The sequence below is a fragment of the Oryzias latipes genome, chromosome 3 (assembly GCF_002234675.1).
Source record: "Oryzias latipes chromosome 3, ASM223467v1".
Lineage (NCBI taxonomy): Eukaryota > Metazoa > Chordata > Actinopteri > Beloniformes > Adrianichthyidae > Oryzias > Oryzias latipes.
Genome location: NC_019861.2, coordinates 1,705,897 through 1,722,463, shown reverse-complemented (window position 1 = coordinate 1,722,463; position 16,567 = coordinate 1,705,897). Strand labels below are relative to the sequence as shown.

Sequence of the window (16,567 nt, the reverse complement as noted above, 5' to 3'; positions counted from 1 at the left end):
ACTCTGTGGCGCTGATTGGTGCACCTGCTGAGCGGACACACCCACCTGCAGCCAAAACGGTGACCTTTCACCCCAGCAGGTGCGTCAAAGAGGCCTTGGATGCGCACACACACACCTGCGCGGCCTCGTCACCCAGACTGCAGCGTTTCTAGAGGGTGCAGGCGTGTGCGTTTGCACCTCGGTGCTGACTGCTCTGAAGCTCGCTCAAGAGTTTGGAAGAAGCCCGGACGGTCATGTCAGAGAAAAAAAAAAAAAAAAAAAGAAAGAAAAGAAAAGAAAAGAAAAGAAACCCAAAGCTGTGTGTTGGATTTCCTGGCAAGTGCGCTCTCTGGTGGCCGTATGTGTCACAGAAGGGTCGTGTCAGAGAGAAAAAAGAGGAAGACACATTTGCACGACAAGGAAACCAAAGTACCCAAACCCGTGTGTGTGTGTGAGAGTGATTTTCCTTCTCTTTGGTGGATGCCAGCAAAAGCGGGAAAACTTACAGCACCTGGTATTCCCAGGCGGTCTCCCATCCAAGTACTAACCAGGCCCGACCCTGCTTAGCTTCCGAGATCGGACGAGATCGGGCGTGTTCAGGGTGGTATGGCCGTAAGCGAAGGGTTGTGTGGAGCAGAGCCCTTTAAGCGCTGCGTGCACCACACTCCAGCCTGCTCCCAGCACCCCCTTCACCCACTCACTCTGTGGCGCTGATTGGTGCACCTGCTGAGCGGACACACCCACCTGCAGCCAAAACGGTGACCTTTCACCCCAGCAGGTGCGTCAAAGAGGCCTTGGATGCGCACACACACACCTGCGCGGCCTCGTCACCCAGACTGCAGCGTTTCTAGAGGGTGCAGGCGTGTGCGTTTGCACCTCGGTGCTGACTGCTCTGAAGCTCGCTCAAGAGTTTGGAAGAAGCCCGGACGGTCATGTCAGAGAAAAAAAAAAAAAAAAAAAGAAAGAAAAGAAAAGAAAAGAAAAGAAACCCAAAGCTGTGTGTTGGATTTCCTGGCAAGTGCGCTCTCTGGTGGCCGTATGTGTCACAGAAGGGTCGTGTCAGAGAGAAAAAAGAGGAAGACACATTTGCACGACAAGGAAACCAAAGTACCCAAACCCGTGTGTGTGTGTGAGAGTGATTTTCCTTCTCTTTGGTGGATGCCAGCAAAAGCGGGAAAACTTACAGCACCTGGTATTCCCAGGCGGTCTCCCATCCAAGTACTAACCAGGCCCGACCCTGCTTAGCTTCCGAGATCGGACGTGTTCAGGGTGGTATGGCCGTAAGCGAAGGGTTGTGTGGAGCAGAGCCCTTTAAGCGCTGCGTGCACCACACTCCAGCCTGCTCCCAGCACCCCCTTCACCCACTCACTCTGTGGCGCTGATTGGTGCACCTGCTGAGCGGACACACCCACCTGCAGCCAAAACGGTGACCTTTCACCCCAGCAGGTGCGTCAAAGAGGCCTTGGATGCGCACACACACACCTGCGCGGCCTCGTCACCCAGACTGCAGCGTTTCTAGAGGGTGCAGGCGTGTGCATTTGCACCTCGGTGCTGACTGCTCTGAAGCTCGCTCAAGAGTTTGGAAGAAGCCCGGACGGTCATGTCAGAGAAAAAAAAAAAAAAAAAAAGAAAGAAAAGAAAAGAAAAGAAACCCAAAGCTGTGTGTTGGATTTCCTGGCAAGTGCGCTCTCTGGTGGCCGTATGTGTCACAGAAGGGTCGTGTCAGAGAGAAAAAAGAGGAAGACACATTTGCACGACAAGGAAACCAAAGTACCCAAACCCGTGTGTGTGTGTGAGAGTGATTTTCCTTCTCTTTGGTGGATGCCAGCAAAAGCGGGAAAACTTACAGCACCTGGTATTCCCAGGCGGTCTCCCATCCAAGTACTAACCAGGCCCGACCCTGCTTAGCTTCCGAGATCGGACGAGATCGGGCGTGTTTTTTTTTTTTTTTTTTTTATCTTTTTTAATAAAGGAAATTAAAAATCTGTACATAATTGAGTCATTCTTACAAACAAAACAGATGGAGAAACCAGGACAAAAAACAAAATAAACTACATCGTCTCTACAAACAGAACATACATAAGGTAAATATTCTACCTGAACTCCACTCCACCATTCACATACACATATATTCTATAACACAAGAAACACTTTACAAAGTCCACCTGATTCCATCCTCATAAGAGCCAACAGACGCCCGTACAAACTTCTCATAAAACTACCCCCATCTGTCCATCGTCTTCCATTTCTCCGCATCCCAAAAATGAATGGCCCTCATCCAGTCCTCCTCCACGGACCGCTCAAAAGCACACCTGGGCGTCAGCGTGGCTCACAGCTCCATGGACCCCAAGCTGTTCTCCACTGCAGGAACCATCTCGATGCACCACTCGGTAGGATCAGTGTCCACGCCTCTTCTTCCACCCCGACCTGTAGGATACGGGCCTCAGGTCTCCTCACAGCCCCAGGGACCACAGATTCTGTTCCTCTTGCTGCAGGAAACCATTTCGGTACACCAGTCCGTAGGATCAGCGTCCACACTCCTTTTCTGACGCCAAGACCTGTAGGATCTCACAAACAAAACAAAAAACCCCAAACCCCTACAAAAAGAAACCCACCACCGCAGGTAATTTGGTCGACAGAAAACTAAAACAAAAACAATTTCCGAGATTACCGATCCAAGCCCTCTGTCTGTACAACACGCCCCTCTAAAATTCAACAGAAAACGCACCTCTACGGTATACAGGGACATTACGCAGGATTCTTCTTAGACTTCAGCCTGTTCACCTGAGACCGTGTCCTCCGCTGAGCCCATGCAATCGCAGCATCATCCATGTCCTCATCCACCATGTCCTTAATTAATGCACCAGGCCCACTGTTCGCTCCCCCATCCAGTCTTTGGGCCAGACAAACAGGTGTCTCACGCACGCTGCCCGCCACCCTGCCACGGAGATCTGACTCTCCCTGCGCAGAGGACGAAGCGCTGCGCTCCACAGACACCCCCTTCGAGACGAGGTTCACACCCTCTCTCGCCCGGACAGGGGCAGAGTCAGCGCCACGGCGCTGAGCTCCCCCCCCCACGGGAACGGATAGTAACGAGGCAGGGCCCACCGCGGGAGCCCCCCCCGCCCGGATAGGGGCAGCGTCAGCGTTCTGGTGCTGCACACCCCCCTTCACGGGAACAGATAGTAACGAGGCAGGGCTCACTGCTGGAGCCCCCCCCGCCCGGATAGAAGCAGCGGCAGCGTTCTGGTGCCGCTCGCCCCCCTTCACGGGAACAGCGGCGCTCGCCGGCAGGAGCCCCTTGGAAACCCCCGCCCCCCGGGACATCTCCTGGCTGCTCGCAGCCGCCTGCCGACCGAGAACCCCTTTCTCCACAGTGGATTGACCTCCTGCGCTGGACGCTCCGCAGGGAGCAGCAGACACTGGGGCATTACGCTCAGAGTCAGACAGGTGTCCCTCAGACATGGCGCTGCTCTCCTCCACGCTCTCATCAGACCCCTGTTCTTCAGACATGCCGTCCTCATCTGACTCATCACTGAGCTGTTCCTCACTCTCAGCAGAGGCCTCCCCGCCCTCATTTCCACCGAGGCAGCTACAGTCAGTCATCCTATGCAGACACACAGAGCATTTAGAAACAGATGACGTGCACTCCCTGGCGTAATGTCCCTGAACCCCGCATTTGTTACAGAGAAATTCGGGGCAATCTCTGACAATGTGTCCGGGTCTGATACAGATCCTGCACACCTTCACCTGCTTGTCGTGAATTACTCTAAAGAATTCTGGTCCAGTCACCGTGTCAAATTTGGCGGAATACGGCAGAGATTGAACGCTGTCATTAAATTTTACTTTGACAAACCGAGTCCCGTCCGCCACACTGGTTCCTGGCCACATCCTCCTTTTAATGGGAGACACAGCAGACACTTTCCACCCCTCTAATTTCGCCAAAATCTCCTCGTCAGTAACATAAGCAGGCAGTCCCAAAAATGAAACAACGAGCTCATCATTCGCAATTTTCCGACCTTGAACTGTCGTGTTCCCTATTTTGAAACCGTCCAACAGTCTATCCCTCCCGACAGCGTTAGAGAAGGTTAATTCGTAGCGCTTGCTTCCCACTGCCCGACACGCCACCCACGCCCCCACATATTAACCGGCTGTACTTAATCAACTCATTAACCGACACAGGTTCATCACCCAATAATTCAACGTGAATTGTCAAGTCTCGATCATAAATAATTTTAGGACACTCGCCATCATTAACACCCAGTGACTTATTCACACCACCCTCCGTGACTGAAGCAGGCCTTGCCGCTGCACCTGCAGACGCCGGACCTGCCACGCCGACAAACTGTACATTTTTCTCCGGATTAGATTTCTGTCCAATACCCAGAGAATGCCCCCCTTCTGAAGCCATGCTCAGAACACGGGGGCATCATAAATACGGAAAGAAAACCTCAGTGAGTGACACCAACACATATAAAAGAGAAGGCAAAACCCAAAGAAAAAAAAGAGAAGAAAAAAGAAGAAAAAAGTCTAAGGCTCCCCAGCAGTTAAAACTGTGGGGAGCAAGGGAAAAAAAGAGGAAAGGAGCAAAAAAGAAAGACAAAAGAGAGAAACAAGGAGAGAGAAATCTCAGACGCCGAAAACCTCACCAGATACAAACCACAAAGCCACACCCCCCTGCACACGCGTGTTCAGGGTGGTATGGCCGTAAGCGAAGGGTTGTGTGGAGCAGAGCCCTTTAAGCGCTGCGTGCACCACACTCCAGCCTGCTCCCAGCACCCCCTTCACCCACTCACTCTGTGGCGCTGATTGGTGCACCTGCTGAGCGGACACACCCACCTGCAGCCAAAACGGTGACCTTTCACCCCAGCAGGTGCGTCAAAGAGGCCTTGGATGCGCACACACACACCTGCGCGGCCTCGTCACCCAGACTGCAGCGTTTCTAGAGGGTGCAGGCGTGTGCATTTGCACCTCGGTGCTGACTGCTCTGAAGCTCGCTCAAGAGTTTGGAAGAAGCCCGGACGGTCATGTCAGAGAAAAAAAAAAAAAAAAAAAGAAAGAAAAGAAAAGAAAAGAAAAGAAAAGAAACCCAAAGCTGTGTGTTGGATTTCCTGGCAAGTGCGCTCTCTGGTGGCCGTATGTGTCACAGAAGGGTCGTGTCAGAGAGAAAAAAGAGGAAGACACATTTGCACGACAAGGAAACCAAAGTACCCAAACCCGTGTGTGTGTGTGAGAGTGATTTTCCTTCTCTTTGGTGGATGCCAGCAAAAGCGGGAAAACTTACAGCACCTGGTATTCCCAGGCGGTCTCCCATCCAAGTACTAACCAGGCCCGACCCTGCTTAGCTTCCGAGATCGGACGAGATCGGGCGTGTTCAGGGTGGTATGGCCGTAAGCGAAGGGTTGTGTGGAGCAGAGCATTTTAAGCGCTGCGTGCACCACACTCCAGCCTGCTCCCAGCACCCCCTTCACCCACTCACTCTGTGGCGCTGATTGGTGCACCTGCTGAGCGGACACACCCACCTGCAGCCAAAACGGTGACCTTTCACCCCAGCAGGTGCGTCAAAGAGGCCTTGGATGCGCACACACACACCTGCGCGGCCTCGTCACCCAGACTGCAGCGTTTCTAGAGGGTGCAGGCGTGTGCATTTGCACCTCGGTGCTGACTGCTCTGAAGCTCGCTCAAGAGTTTGGAAGAAGCCCGGACGGTCATGTCAGAGAAAAAAAAAAAAAAAAAAGAAAGAAAAGAAAAGAAAAGAAAAGAAAAGAAAAGAAACCCAAAGCTGTGTGTTGGATTTCCTGGCAAGTGCGCTCTCTGGTGGCCGTATGTGTCACAGAAGGGTCGTGTCAGAGAGAAAAAAGAGGAAGACACATTTGCACGACAAGGAAACCAAAGTACCCAAACCCGTGTGTGTGTGTGAGAGTGATTTTCCTTCTCTTTGGTGGATGCCAGCAAAAGCGGGAAAACTTACAGCACCTGGTATTCCCAGGCGGTCTCCCATCCAAGTACTAACCAGGCCCGACCCTGCTTAGCTTCCGAGATCGGACGAGATCGGGCGTGTTCAGGGTGGTATGGCCGTAAGCGAAGGGTTGTGTGGAGCAGAGCCCTTTAAGCGCTGCGTGCACCACACTCCAGCCTGCTCCCAGCACCCCCTTCACCCACTCACTCTGTGGCGCTGATTGGTGCACCTGCTGAGCGGACACACCCACCTGCAGCCAAAACGGTGACCTTTCACCCCAGCAGGTGCGTCAAAGAGGCCTTGGATGCGCACACACACACCTGCGCGGCCTCGTCACCCAGACTGCAGCGTTTCTAGAGGGTGCAGGCGTGTGCATTTGCACCTCGGTGCTGACTGCTCTGAAGCTCGCTCAAGAGTTTGGAAGAAGCCCGGACGGTCATGTCAGAGAAAAAAAAAAAAAAAAAAAGAAAGAAAAGAAAAGAAAAGAAAAGAAAAGAAACCCAAAGCTGTGTGTTGGATTTCCTGGCAAGTGCGCTCTCTGGTGGCCGTATGTGTCACAGAAGGGTCGTGTCAGAGAGAAAAAAGAGGAAGACACATTTGCACGACAAGGAAACCAAAGTACCCAAACCCGTGTGTGTGTGTGAGAGTGATTTTCCTTCTCTTTGGTGGATGCCAGCAAAAGCGGGAAAACTTACAGCACCTGGTATTCCCAGGCGGTCTCCCATCCAAGTACTAACCAGGCCCGACCCTGCTTAGCTTCCGAGATCGGACGAGATCGGGCGTGTTCAGGGTGGTATGGCCGTAAGCGAAGGGTTGTGTGGAGCAGAGCATTTAAGCGCTGCGTGCACCACACTCCAGCCTGCTCCCAGCACCCCCTTCACCCACTCACTCTGTGGCGCTGATTGGTGCACCTGCTGAGCGGACACACCCACCTGCAGCCAAAACGGTGACCTTTCACCCCAGCAGGTGCGTCAAAGAGGCCTTGGATGCGCACACACACACCTGCGCGGCCTCGTCACCCAGACTGCAGCGTTTCTAGAGGGTGCAGGCGTGTGCATTTGCACCTCGGTGCTGACTGCTCTGAAGCTCGCTCAAGAGTTTGGAAGAAGCCCGGACGGTCATGTCAGAGAAAAAAAAAAAAAAAAAAAAAGAAAGAAAAGAAAAGAAAAGAAAAGAAACCCAAAGCTGTGTGTTGGATTTCCTGGCAAGTGCGCTCTCTGGTGGCCGTATGTGTCACAGAAGGGTCGTGTCAGAGAGAAAAAAGAGGAAGACACATTTGCACGACAAGGAAACCAAAGTACCCAAACCCGTGTGTGTGTGTGAGAGTGATTTTCCTTCTCTTTGGTGGATGCCAGCAAAAGCGGGAAAACTTACAGCACCTGGTATTCCCAGGCGGTCTCCCATCCAAGTACTAACCAGGCCCGACCCTGCTTAGCTTCCGAGATCGGACGAGATCGGGCGTGTTCAGGGTGGTATGGCCGTAAGCGAAGGGTTGTGTGGAGCAGAGCCCTTTAAGCGCTGCGTGCACCACACTCCAGCCTGCTCCCAGCACCCCCTTCACCCACTCACTCTGTGGCGCTGATTGGTGCACCTGCTGAGCGGACACACCCACCTGCAGCCAAAACGGTGACCTTTCACCCCAGCAGGTGCGTCAAAGAGGCCTTGGATGCGCACACACACACCTGCGCGGCCTCGTCACCCAGACTGCAGCGTTTCTAGAGGGTGCAGGCGTGTGCATTTGCACCTCGGTGCTGACTGCTCTGAAGCTCGCTCAAGAGTTTGGAAGAAGCCCGGACGGTCATGTCAGAGAAAAAAAAAAAAAAAAAAAAGAAAGAAAAGAAAAGAAAAGAAAAGAAACCCAAAGCTGTGTGTTGGATTTCCTGGCAAGTGCGCTCTCTGGTGGCCGTATGTGTCACAGAAGGGTCGTGTCAGAGAGAAAAAAGAGGAAGACACATTTGCACGACAAGGAAACCAAAGTACCCAAACCCGTGTGTGTGTGTGAGAGTGATTTTCCTTCTCTTTGGTGGATGCCAGCAAAAGCGGGAAAACTTACAGCACCTGGTATTCCCAGGCGGTCTCCCATCCAAGTACTAACCAGGCCCGACCCTGCTTAGCTTCCGAGATCGGACGAGATCGGGCGTGTTCAGGGTGGTATGGCCGTAAGCGAAGGGTTGTGTGGAGCAGAGCCCTTTAAGCGCTGCGTGCACCACACTCCAGCCTGCTCCCAGCACCCCCTTCACCCACTCACTCTGTGGCGCTGATTGGTGCACCTGCTGAGCGGACACACCCACCTGCAGCCAAAACGGTGACCTTTCACCCCAGCAGGTGCGTCAAAGAGGCCTTGGATGCGCACACACACACCTGCGCGGCCTCGTCACCCAGACTGCAGCGTTTCTAGAGGGTGCAGGCGTGTGCGTTTGCACCTCGGTGCTGACTGCTCTGAAGCTCGCTCAAGAGTTTGGAAGAAGCCCGGACGGTCATGTCAGAGAAAAAAAAAAAAAAAAAAAAGAAAGAAAAGAAAAGAAAAAAGAAAAGAAACCCAAAGCTGTGTGTTGGATTTCCTGGCAAGTGCGCTCTCTGGTGGCCGTATGTGTCACAGAAGGGTCGTGTCAGAGAGAAAAAAGAGGAAGACACATTTGCACGACAAGGAAACCAAAGTACCCAAACCCGTGTGTGTGTGTGAGAGTGATTTTCCTTCTCTTTGGTGGATGCCAGCAAAAGCGGGAAAACTTACAGCACCTGGTATTCCCAGGCGGTCTCCCATCCAAGTACTAACCAGGCCCGACCCTGCTTAGCTTCCGAGATCGGACGAGATCGGGCGTGTTCAGGGTGGTATGGCCGTAAGCGAAGGGTTGTGTGGAGCAGAGCCCTTTAAGCGCTGCGTGCACCACACTCCAGCCTGCTCCCAGCACCCCCTTCACCCACTCACTCTGTGGCGCTGATTGGTGCACCTGCTGAGCGGACACACCCACCTGCAGCCAAAACGGTGACCTTTCACCCCAGCAGGTGCGTCAAAGAGGCCTTGGATGCGCACACACACACCTGCGCGGCCTCGTCACCCAGACTGCAGCGTTTCTAGAGGGTGCAGGCGTGTGCATTTGCACCTCGGTGCTGACTGCTCTGAAGCTCGCTCAAGAGTTTGGAAGAAGCCCGGACGGTCATGTCAGAGAAAAAAAAAAAAAAAAAAAAAAGAAAGAAAAGAAAAGAAAAGAAAAGAAAAGAAACCCAAAGCTGTGTGTTGGATTTCCTGGCAAGTGCGCTCTCTGGTGGCCGTATGTGTCACAGAAGGGTCGTGTCAGAGAGAAAAAAGAGGAAGACACATTTGCACGACAAGGAAACCAAAGTACCCAAACCCGTGTGTGTGTGTGAGAGTGATTTTCCTTCTCTTTGGTGGATGCCAGCAAAAGCGGGAAAACTTACAGCACCTGGTATTCCCAGGCGGTCTCCCATCCAAGTACTAACCAGGCCCGACCCTGCTTAGCTTCCGAGATCGGACGAGATCGGGCGTGTTCAGGGTGGTATGGCCGTAAGCGAAGGGTTGTGTGGAGCAGAGCCCTTTAAGCGCTGCGTGCACCACACTCCAGCCTGCTCCCAGCACCCCCTTCACCCACTCACTCTGTGGCGCTGATTGGTGCACCTGCTGAGCGGACACACCCACCTGCAGCCAAAACGGTGACCTTTCACCCCAGCAGGTGCGTCAAAGAGGCCTTGGATGCGCACACACACACCTGCGCGGCCTCGTCACCCAGACTGCAGCGTTTCTAGAGGGTGCAGGCGTGTGCATTTGCACCTCGGTGCTGACTGCTCTGAAGCTCGCTCAAGAGTTTGGAAGAAGCCCGGACGGTCATGTCAGAGAAAAAAAAAAAAAAAAAAAAAGAAAGAAAAGAAAAGAAAAGAAAAGAAACCCAAAGCTGTGTGTTGGATTTCCTGGCAAGTGCGCTCTCTGGTGGCCGTATGTGTCACAGAAGGGTCGTGTCAGAGAGAAAAAAGAGGAAGACACATTTGCACGACAAGGAAACCAAAGTACCCAAACCCGTGTGTGTGTGTGAGAGTGATTTTCCTTCTCTTTGGTGGATGCCAGCAAAAGCGGGAAAACTTACAGCACCTGGTATTCCCAGGCGGTCTCCCATCCAAGTACTAACCAGGCCCGACCCTGCTTAGCTTCCGAGATCGGACGAGATCGGGCGTGTTCAGGGTGGTATGGCCGTAAGCGAAGGGTTGTGTGGAGCAGAGCCCTTTAAGCGCTGCGTGCACCACACTCCAGCCTGCTCCCAGCACCCCCTTCACCCACTCACTCTGTGGCGCTGATTGGTGCACCTGCTGAGCGGACACACCCACCTGCAGCCAAAACGGTGACCTTTCACCCCAGCAGGTGCGTCAAAGAGGCCTTGGATGCGCACACACACACCTGCGCGGCCTCGTCACCCAGACTGCAGCGTTTCTAGAGGGTGCAGGCGTGTGCATTTGCACCTCGGTGCTGACTGCTCTGAAGCTCGCTCAAGAGTTTGGAAGAAGCCCGGACGGTCATGTCAGAGAAAAAAAAAAAAAAAAAAAAGAAAGAAAAGAAAAGAAAAGAAAAGAAACCCAAAGCTGTGTGTTGGATTTCCTGGCAAGTGCGCTCTCTGGTGGCCGTATGTGTCACAGAAGGGTCGTGTCAGAGAGAAAAAAGAGGAAGACACATTTGCACGACAAGGAAACCAAAGTACCCAAACCCGTGTGTGTGTGTGAGAGTGATTTTCCTTCTCTTTGGTGGATGCCAGCAAAAGCGGGAAAACTTACAGCACCTGGTATTCCCAGGCGGTCTCCCATCCAAGTACTAACCAGGCCCGACCCTGCTTAGCTTCCGAGATCGGACGAGATCGGGCGTGTTCAGGGTGGTATGGCCGTAAGCGAAGGGTTGTGTGGAGCAGAGCCCTTTAAGCGCTGCGTGCACCACACTCCAGCCTGCTCCCAGCACCCCCTTCACCCACTCACTCTGTGGCGCTGATTGGTGCACCTGCTGAGCGGACACACCCACCTGCAGCCAAAACGGTGACCTTTCACCCCAGCAGGTGCGTCAAAGAGGCCTTGGATGCGCACACACACACCTGCGCGGCCTCGTCACCCAGACTGCAGCGTTTCTAGAGGGTGCAGGCGTGTGCGTTTGCACCTCGGTGCTGACTGCTCTGAAGCTCGCTCAAGAGTTTGGAAGAAGCCCGGACGGTCATGTCAGAGAAAAAAAAAAAAAAAAAAAGAAAGAAAAGAAAAGAAAAGAAAAGAAACCCAAAGCTGTGTGTTGGATTTCCTGGCAAGTGCGCTCTCTGGTGGCCGTATGTGTCACAGAAGGGTCGTGTCAGAGAGAAAAAAGAGGAAGACACATTTGCACGACAAGGAAACCAAAGTACCCAAACCCGTGTGTGTGTGTGAGAGTGATTTTCCTTCTCTTTGGTGGATGCCAGCAGAAGCGGGAAAACTTACAGCACCTGGTATTCCCAGGCGGTCTCCCATCCAAGTACTAACCAGGCCCGACCCTGCTTAGCTTCCGAGATCGGACGAGATCGGGCGTGTTTTTTTTTTTTTTTTTTTTATCTTTTTTAATAAAGGAAATTAAAAATCTGTACATAATTGAGTCATTCTTACAAACAAAACAGATGGAGAAACCAGGACAAAAAACAAAATAAACTACATCGTCTCTACAAACAGAACATACATAAGGTAAATATTCTACCTGAACTCCACTCCACCATTCACATACACATATATTCTATAACACAAGAAACACTTTACAAAGTCCACCTGATTCCATCCTCATAAGAGCCAACAGACGCCCGTACAAACTTCTCATAAAACTACCCCCATCTGTCCATCGTCTTCCATTTCTCCGCATCCCAAAAATGAATGGCCCTCATCCAGTCCTCCTCCACGGACCGCTCAAAAGCACACCTGGGCGTCAGCGTGGCTCACAGCTCCATGGACCCCAAGCTGTTCTCCACTGCAGGAACCATCTCGATGCACCACTCGGTAGGATCAGTGTCCACGCCTCTTCTTCCACCCCGACCTGTAGGATACGGGCCTCAGGTCTCCTCACAGCCCCAGGGACCACAGATTCTGTTCCTCTTGCTGCAGGAAACCATTTCGGTACACCAGTCCGTAGGATCAGCGTCCACACTCCTTTTCTGACGCCAAGACCTGTAGGATCTCACAAACAAAACAAAAAACCCCAAACCCCTACAAAAAGAAACCCACCACCGCAGGTAATTTGGTCGACAGAAAACTAAAACAAAAACAATTTCCGAGATTACCGATCCAAGCCCTCTGTCTGTACAACACGCCCCTCTAAAATTCAACAGAAAACGCACCTCTACGGTATACAGGGACATTACGCAGGATTCTTCTTAGACTTCAGCCTGTTCACCTGAGACCGTGTCCTCCGCTGAGCCCATGCAATCGCAGCATCATCCATGTCCTCATCCACCATGTCCTTAATTAATGCACCAGGCCCACTGTTCGCTCCCCCATCCAGTCTTTGGGCCAGACAAACAGGTGTCTCACGCACGCTGCCCGCCACCCTGCCACGGAGATCTGACTCTCCCTGCGCAGAGGACGAAGCGCTGCGCTCCACAGACACCCCCTTCGAGACGAGGTTCACACCCTCTCTCGCCCGGACAGGGGCAGAGTCAGCGCCACGGCGCTGAGCTCCCCCCCCCACGGGAACGGATAGTAACGAGGCAGGGCCCACCGCGGGAGCCCCCCCCGCCCGGATAGGGGCAGCGTCAGCGTTCTGGTGCTGCACACCCCCCTTCACGGGAACAGATAGTAACGAGGCAGGGCTCACTGCTGGAGCCCCCCCCGCCCGGATAGAAGCAGCGGCAGCGTTCTGGTGCCGCTCGCCCCCCTTCACGGGAACAGCGGCGCTCGCCGGCAGGAGCCCCTTGGAAACCCCCGCCCCCCGGGACATCTCCTGGCTGCTCGCAGCCGCCTGCCGACCGAGAACCCCTTTCTCCACAGTGGATTGACCTCCTGCGCTGGACGCTCCGCAGGGAGCAGCAGACACTGGGGCATTACGCTCAGAGTCAGACAGGTGTCCCTCAGACATGGCGCTGCTCTCCTCCACGCTCTCATCAGACCCCTGTTCTTCAGACATGCCGTCCTCATCTGACTCATCACTGAGCTGTTCCTCACTCTCAGCAGAGGCCTCCCCGCCCTCATTTCCACCGAGGCAGCTACAGTCAGTCATCCTATGCAGACACACAGAGCATTTAGAAACAGATGACGTGCACTCCCTGGCGTAATGTCCCTGAACCCCGCATTTGTTACAGAGAAATTCGGGGCAATCTCTGACAATGTGTCCGGGTCTGATACAGATCCTGCACACCTTCACCTGCTTGTCGTGAATTACTCTAAAGAATTCTGGTCCAGTCACCGTGTCAAATTTGGCGGAATACGGCAGAGATTGAACGCTGTCATTAAATTTTACTTTGACAAACCGAGTCCCGTCCGCCACACTGGTTCCTGGCCACATCCTCCTTTTAATGGGAGACACAGCAGACACTTTCCACCCCTCTAATTTCGCCAAAATCTCCTCGTCAGTAACATAAGCAGGCAGTCCCAAAAATGAAACAACGAGCTCATCATTCGCAATTTTCCGACCTTGAACTGTCGTGTTCCCTATTTTGAAACCGTCCAACAGTCTATCCCTCCCGACAGCGTTAGAGAAGGTTAATTCGTAGCGCTTGCTTCCCACTGCCCGACACGCCACCACGCCCCCACATATTAACCGGCTGTACTTAATCAACTCATTAACCGACACAGGTTCATCACCCAATAATTCAACGTGAATTGTCAAGTCTCGATCATAAATAATTTTAGGACACTCGCCATCATTAACACCCAGTGACTTATTCACACCACCCTCCGTGACTGAAGCAGGCCTTGCCGCTGCACCTGCAGACGCCGGACCTGCCACGCCGACAAACTGTACATTTTTCTCCGGATTAGATTTCTGTCCAATACCCAGAGAATGCCCCCCTTCTGAAGCCATGCTCAGAACACGGGGGCATCATAAATACGGAAAGAAAACCTCAGTGAGTGACACCAACACATATAAAAGAGAAGGCAAAACCCAAAGAAAAAAAAGAGAAGAAAAAAGAAGAAAAAAGTCTAAGGCTCCCCAGCAGTTAAAACTGTGGGGAGCAAGGGAAAAAAAGAGGAAAGGAGCAAAAAAGAAAGACAAAAGAGAGAAACAAGGAGAGAGAAATCTCAGACGCCGAAAACCTCACCAGATACAAACCACAAAGCCACACCCCCCTGCACACGCGTGTTCAGGGTGGTATGGCCGTAAGCGAAGGGTTGTGTGGAGCAGAGCCCTTTAAGCGCTGCGTGCACCACACTCCAGCCTGCTCCCAGCACCCCCTTCACCCACTCACTCTGTGGCGCTGATTGGTGCACCTGCTGAGCGGACACACCCACCTGCAGCCAAAACGGTGACCTTTCACCCCAGCAGGTGCGTGAAAGAGGCCTTGGATGCGCACACACACACCTGCGCGGCCTCGTCACCCAGACTGCAGCGTTTCTAGAGGGTGCAGGCTTGTGCATTTGCACCTCGGTGCTGACTGCTCTGAAGCTCGCTCAAGAGTTTGGAAGAAGCCCGGACGGTCATGTCAGAGAAAAAAAAAAAAAAAAAAAGAAAGAAAAGAAAAGAAAAGAAAAGAAACCCAAAGCTGTGTGTTGGATTTCCTGGCAAGTGCGCTCTCTGGTGGCCGTATGTGTCACAGAAGGGTCGTGTCAGAGAGAAAAAAGAGGAAGACACATTTGCACGACAAGGAAACCAAAGTACCCAAACCCGTGTGTGTGTGTGAGAGTGATTTTCCTTCTCTTTGGTGGATGCCAGCAAAAGCGGGAAAACTTACAGCACCTGGTATTCCCAGGCGGTCTCCCATCCAAGTACTAACCAGGCCCGACCCTGCTTAGCTTCCGAGATCGGACGAGATCGGGCGTGTTCAGGGTGGTATGGCCGTAAGCGAAGGGTTGTGTGGAGCAGAGCCCTTTAAGCGCTGCGTGCACCACACTCCAGCCTGCTCCCAGCACCCCCTTCACCCACTCACTCTGTGGCGCTGATTGGTGCACCTGCTGAGCGGACACACCCACCTGCAGCCAAAACGGTGACCTTTCACCCCAGCAGGTGCGTCAAAGAGGCCTTGGATGCGCACACACACACCTGCGCGGCCTCGTCACCCAGACTGCAGCGTTTCTAGAGGGTGCAGGCGTGTGCATTTGCACCTCGGTGCTGACTGCTCTGAAGCTCGCTCAAGAGTTTGGAAGAAGCCCGGACGGTCATGTCAGAGAAAAAAAAAAAAAAAAAAAAGAAAGAAAAGAAAAGAAAAGAAAAGAAAAGAAACCCAAAGCTGTGTGTTGGATTTCCTGGCAAGTGCGCTCTCTGGTGGCCGTATGTGTCACAGAAGGGTCGTGTCAGAGAGAAAAAAGAGGAAGACACATTTGCACGACAAGGAAACCAAAGTACCCAAACCCGTGTGTGTGTGTGAGAGTGATTTTCCTTCTCTTTGGTGGATGCCAGCAAAAGCGGGAAAACTTACAGCACCTGGTATTCCCAGGCGGTCTCCCATCCAAGTACTAACCAGGCCCGACCCTGCTTAGCTTCCGAGATCGGACGAGATCGGGCGTGTTCAGGGTGGTATGGCCGTAAGCGAAGGGTTGTGTGGAGCAGAGCCTTTTAAGCGCTGCGTGCACCACACTCCAGCCTGCTCCCAGCACCCCCTTCACCCACTCACTCTGTGGCGCTGATTGGTGCACCTGCTGAGCGGACACACCCACCTGCAGCCAAAACGGTGACCTTTCACCCCAGCAGGTGCGTCAAAGAGGCCTTGGATGCGCACACACACACCTGCGCGGCCTCGTCACCCAGACTGCAGCGTTTCTAGAGGGTGCAGGCGTGTGCATTTGCACCTCGGTGCTGACTGCTCTGAAGCTCGCTCAAGAGTTTGGAAGAAGCCCGGACGGTCATGTCAGAGAAAAAAAAAAAAAAAAAAAAGAAAGAAAAGAAAAGAAAAGAAAAGAAAAGAAACCCAAAGCTGTGTGTTGGATTTCCTGGCAAGTGCGCTCTCTGGTGGCCGTATGTGTCACAGAAGGGTCGTGTCAGAGAGAAAAAAGAGGAAGACACATTTGCACGACAAGGAAACCAAAGTACCCAAACCCGTGTGTGTGTGTGAGAGTGATTTTCCTTCTCTTTGGTGGATGCCAGCAAAAGCGGGAAAACTTACAGCACCTGGTATTCCCAGGCGGTCTCCCATCCAAGTACTAACCAGGCCCGACCCTGCTTAGCTTCCGAGATCGGACGAGATCGGGCGTGTTCAGGGTGGTATGGCCGTAAGCGAAGGGTTGTGTGGAGCAGAGCCCTTTAAGCGCTGCGTGCACCACACTCCAGCCTGCTCCCAGCACCCCCTTCACCCACTCACTCTGTGGCGCTGATTGGTGCACCTGCTGAGCGGACACACCCACCTGCAGCCAAAACGGTGACCTTTCACCCCAGCAGGTGCGTCAAAGAGGCCTTGGATGCGCACACACACACCTGCGCGGCCTCGTCACCCAGACTGCAGCGTTTCTAGAGGGTGCAGGCGTGTGCATTTGCACCTC

At 53.0% G+C, this 16,567-nt stretch overlaps 13 non-coding genes and 1 pseudogene across 13 annotated transcripts; all 14 read right to left on the bottom strand.

Annotated features, from left to right (window-relative positions):
- Nucleotides 1-478: 478 nt before the first annotated feature.
- LOC111947242 lies at nt 479-597 on the bottom strand. The gene has a single exon (XR_002873065.1). It is a non-coding gene; the product is annotated as a 5S ribosomal RNA (ribosomal RNA).
- A 559-nt stretch (nt 598-1,156) lies between these two features.
- LOC111947245 lies at nt 1,157-1,265 on the bottom strand (annotated as a pseudogene).
- A 3,991-nt stretch (nt 1,266-5,256) lies between these two features.
- LOC111947241 lies at nt 5,257-5,375 on the bottom strand. Its single transcript, XR_002873064.1, has one exon. It is a non-coding gene; the product is annotated as a 5S ribosomal RNA (ribosomal RNA).
- Nucleotides 5,376-5,943: 568 nt separating this feature from the next.
- Nucleotides 5,944-6,062, bottom strand: LOC111947240. The gene has a single exon (XR_002873063.1). It is a non-coding gene; the product is annotated as a 5S ribosomal RNA (ribosomal RNA).
- Nucleotides 6,063-6,626: 564 nt separating this feature from the next.
- LOC111947238 lies at nt 6,627-6,745 on the bottom strand. The gene has a single exon (XR_002873061.1). It is a non-coding gene; the product is annotated as a 5S ribosomal RNA (ribosomal RNA).
- Nucleotides 6,746-7,305: 560 nt separating this feature from the next.
- On the bottom strand, nt 7,306-7,424 carry LOC111947237. The gene has a single exon (XR_002873060.1). It is a non-coding gene; the product is annotated as a 5S ribosomal RNA (ribosomal RNA).
- A 560-nt stretch (nt 7,425-7,984) lies between these two features.
- LOC111947236 lies at nt 7,985-8,103 on the bottom strand. The gene has a single exon (XR_002873059.1). It is a non-coding gene; the product is annotated as a 5S ribosomal RNA (ribosomal RNA).
- Nucleotides 8,104-8,665: 562 nt separating this feature from the next.
- On the bottom strand, nt 8,666-8,784 carry LOC111947235. Its single transcript, XR_002873058.1, has one exon. It is a non-coding gene; the product is annotated as a 5S ribosomal RNA (ribosomal RNA).
- A 567-nt stretch (nt 8,785-9,351) lies between these two features.
- On the bottom strand, nt 9,352-9,470 carry LOC111947234. Its single transcript, XR_002873057.1, has one exon. It is a non-coding gene; the product is annotated as a 5S ribosomal RNA (ribosomal RNA).
- A 561-nt stretch (nt 9,471-10,031) lies between these two features.
- LOC111947233 lies at nt 10,032-10,150 on the bottom strand. Its single transcript, XR_002873056.1, has one exon. It is a non-coding gene; the product is annotated as a 5S ribosomal RNA (ribosomal RNA).
- A 560-nt stretch (nt 10,151-10,710) lies between these two features.
- Nucleotides 10,711-10,829, bottom strand: LOC111947232. The gene has a single exon (XR_002873055.1). It is a non-coding gene; the product is annotated as a 5S ribosomal RNA (ribosomal RNA).
- Nucleotides 10,830-14,819: 3,990 nt separating this feature from the next.
- LOC111947231 lies at nt 14,820-14,938 on the bottom strand. Its single transcript, XR_002873054.1, has one exon. It is a non-coding gene; the product is annotated as a 5S ribosomal RNA (ribosomal RNA).
- Nucleotides 14,939-15,503: 565 nt separating this feature from the next.
- LOC111947230 lies at nt 15,504-15,622 on the bottom strand. The gene has a single exon (XR_002873053.1). It is a non-coding gene; the product is annotated as a 5S ribosomal RNA (ribosomal RNA).
- Nucleotides 15,623-16,187: 565 nt separating this feature from the next.
- On the bottom strand, nt 16,188-16,306 carry LOC111947229. The gene has a single exon (XR_002873052.1). It is a non-coding gene; the product is annotated as a 5S ribosomal RNA (ribosomal RNA).
- Between the last annotated feature and the right edge of the window lie 261 nt (nt 16,307-16,567).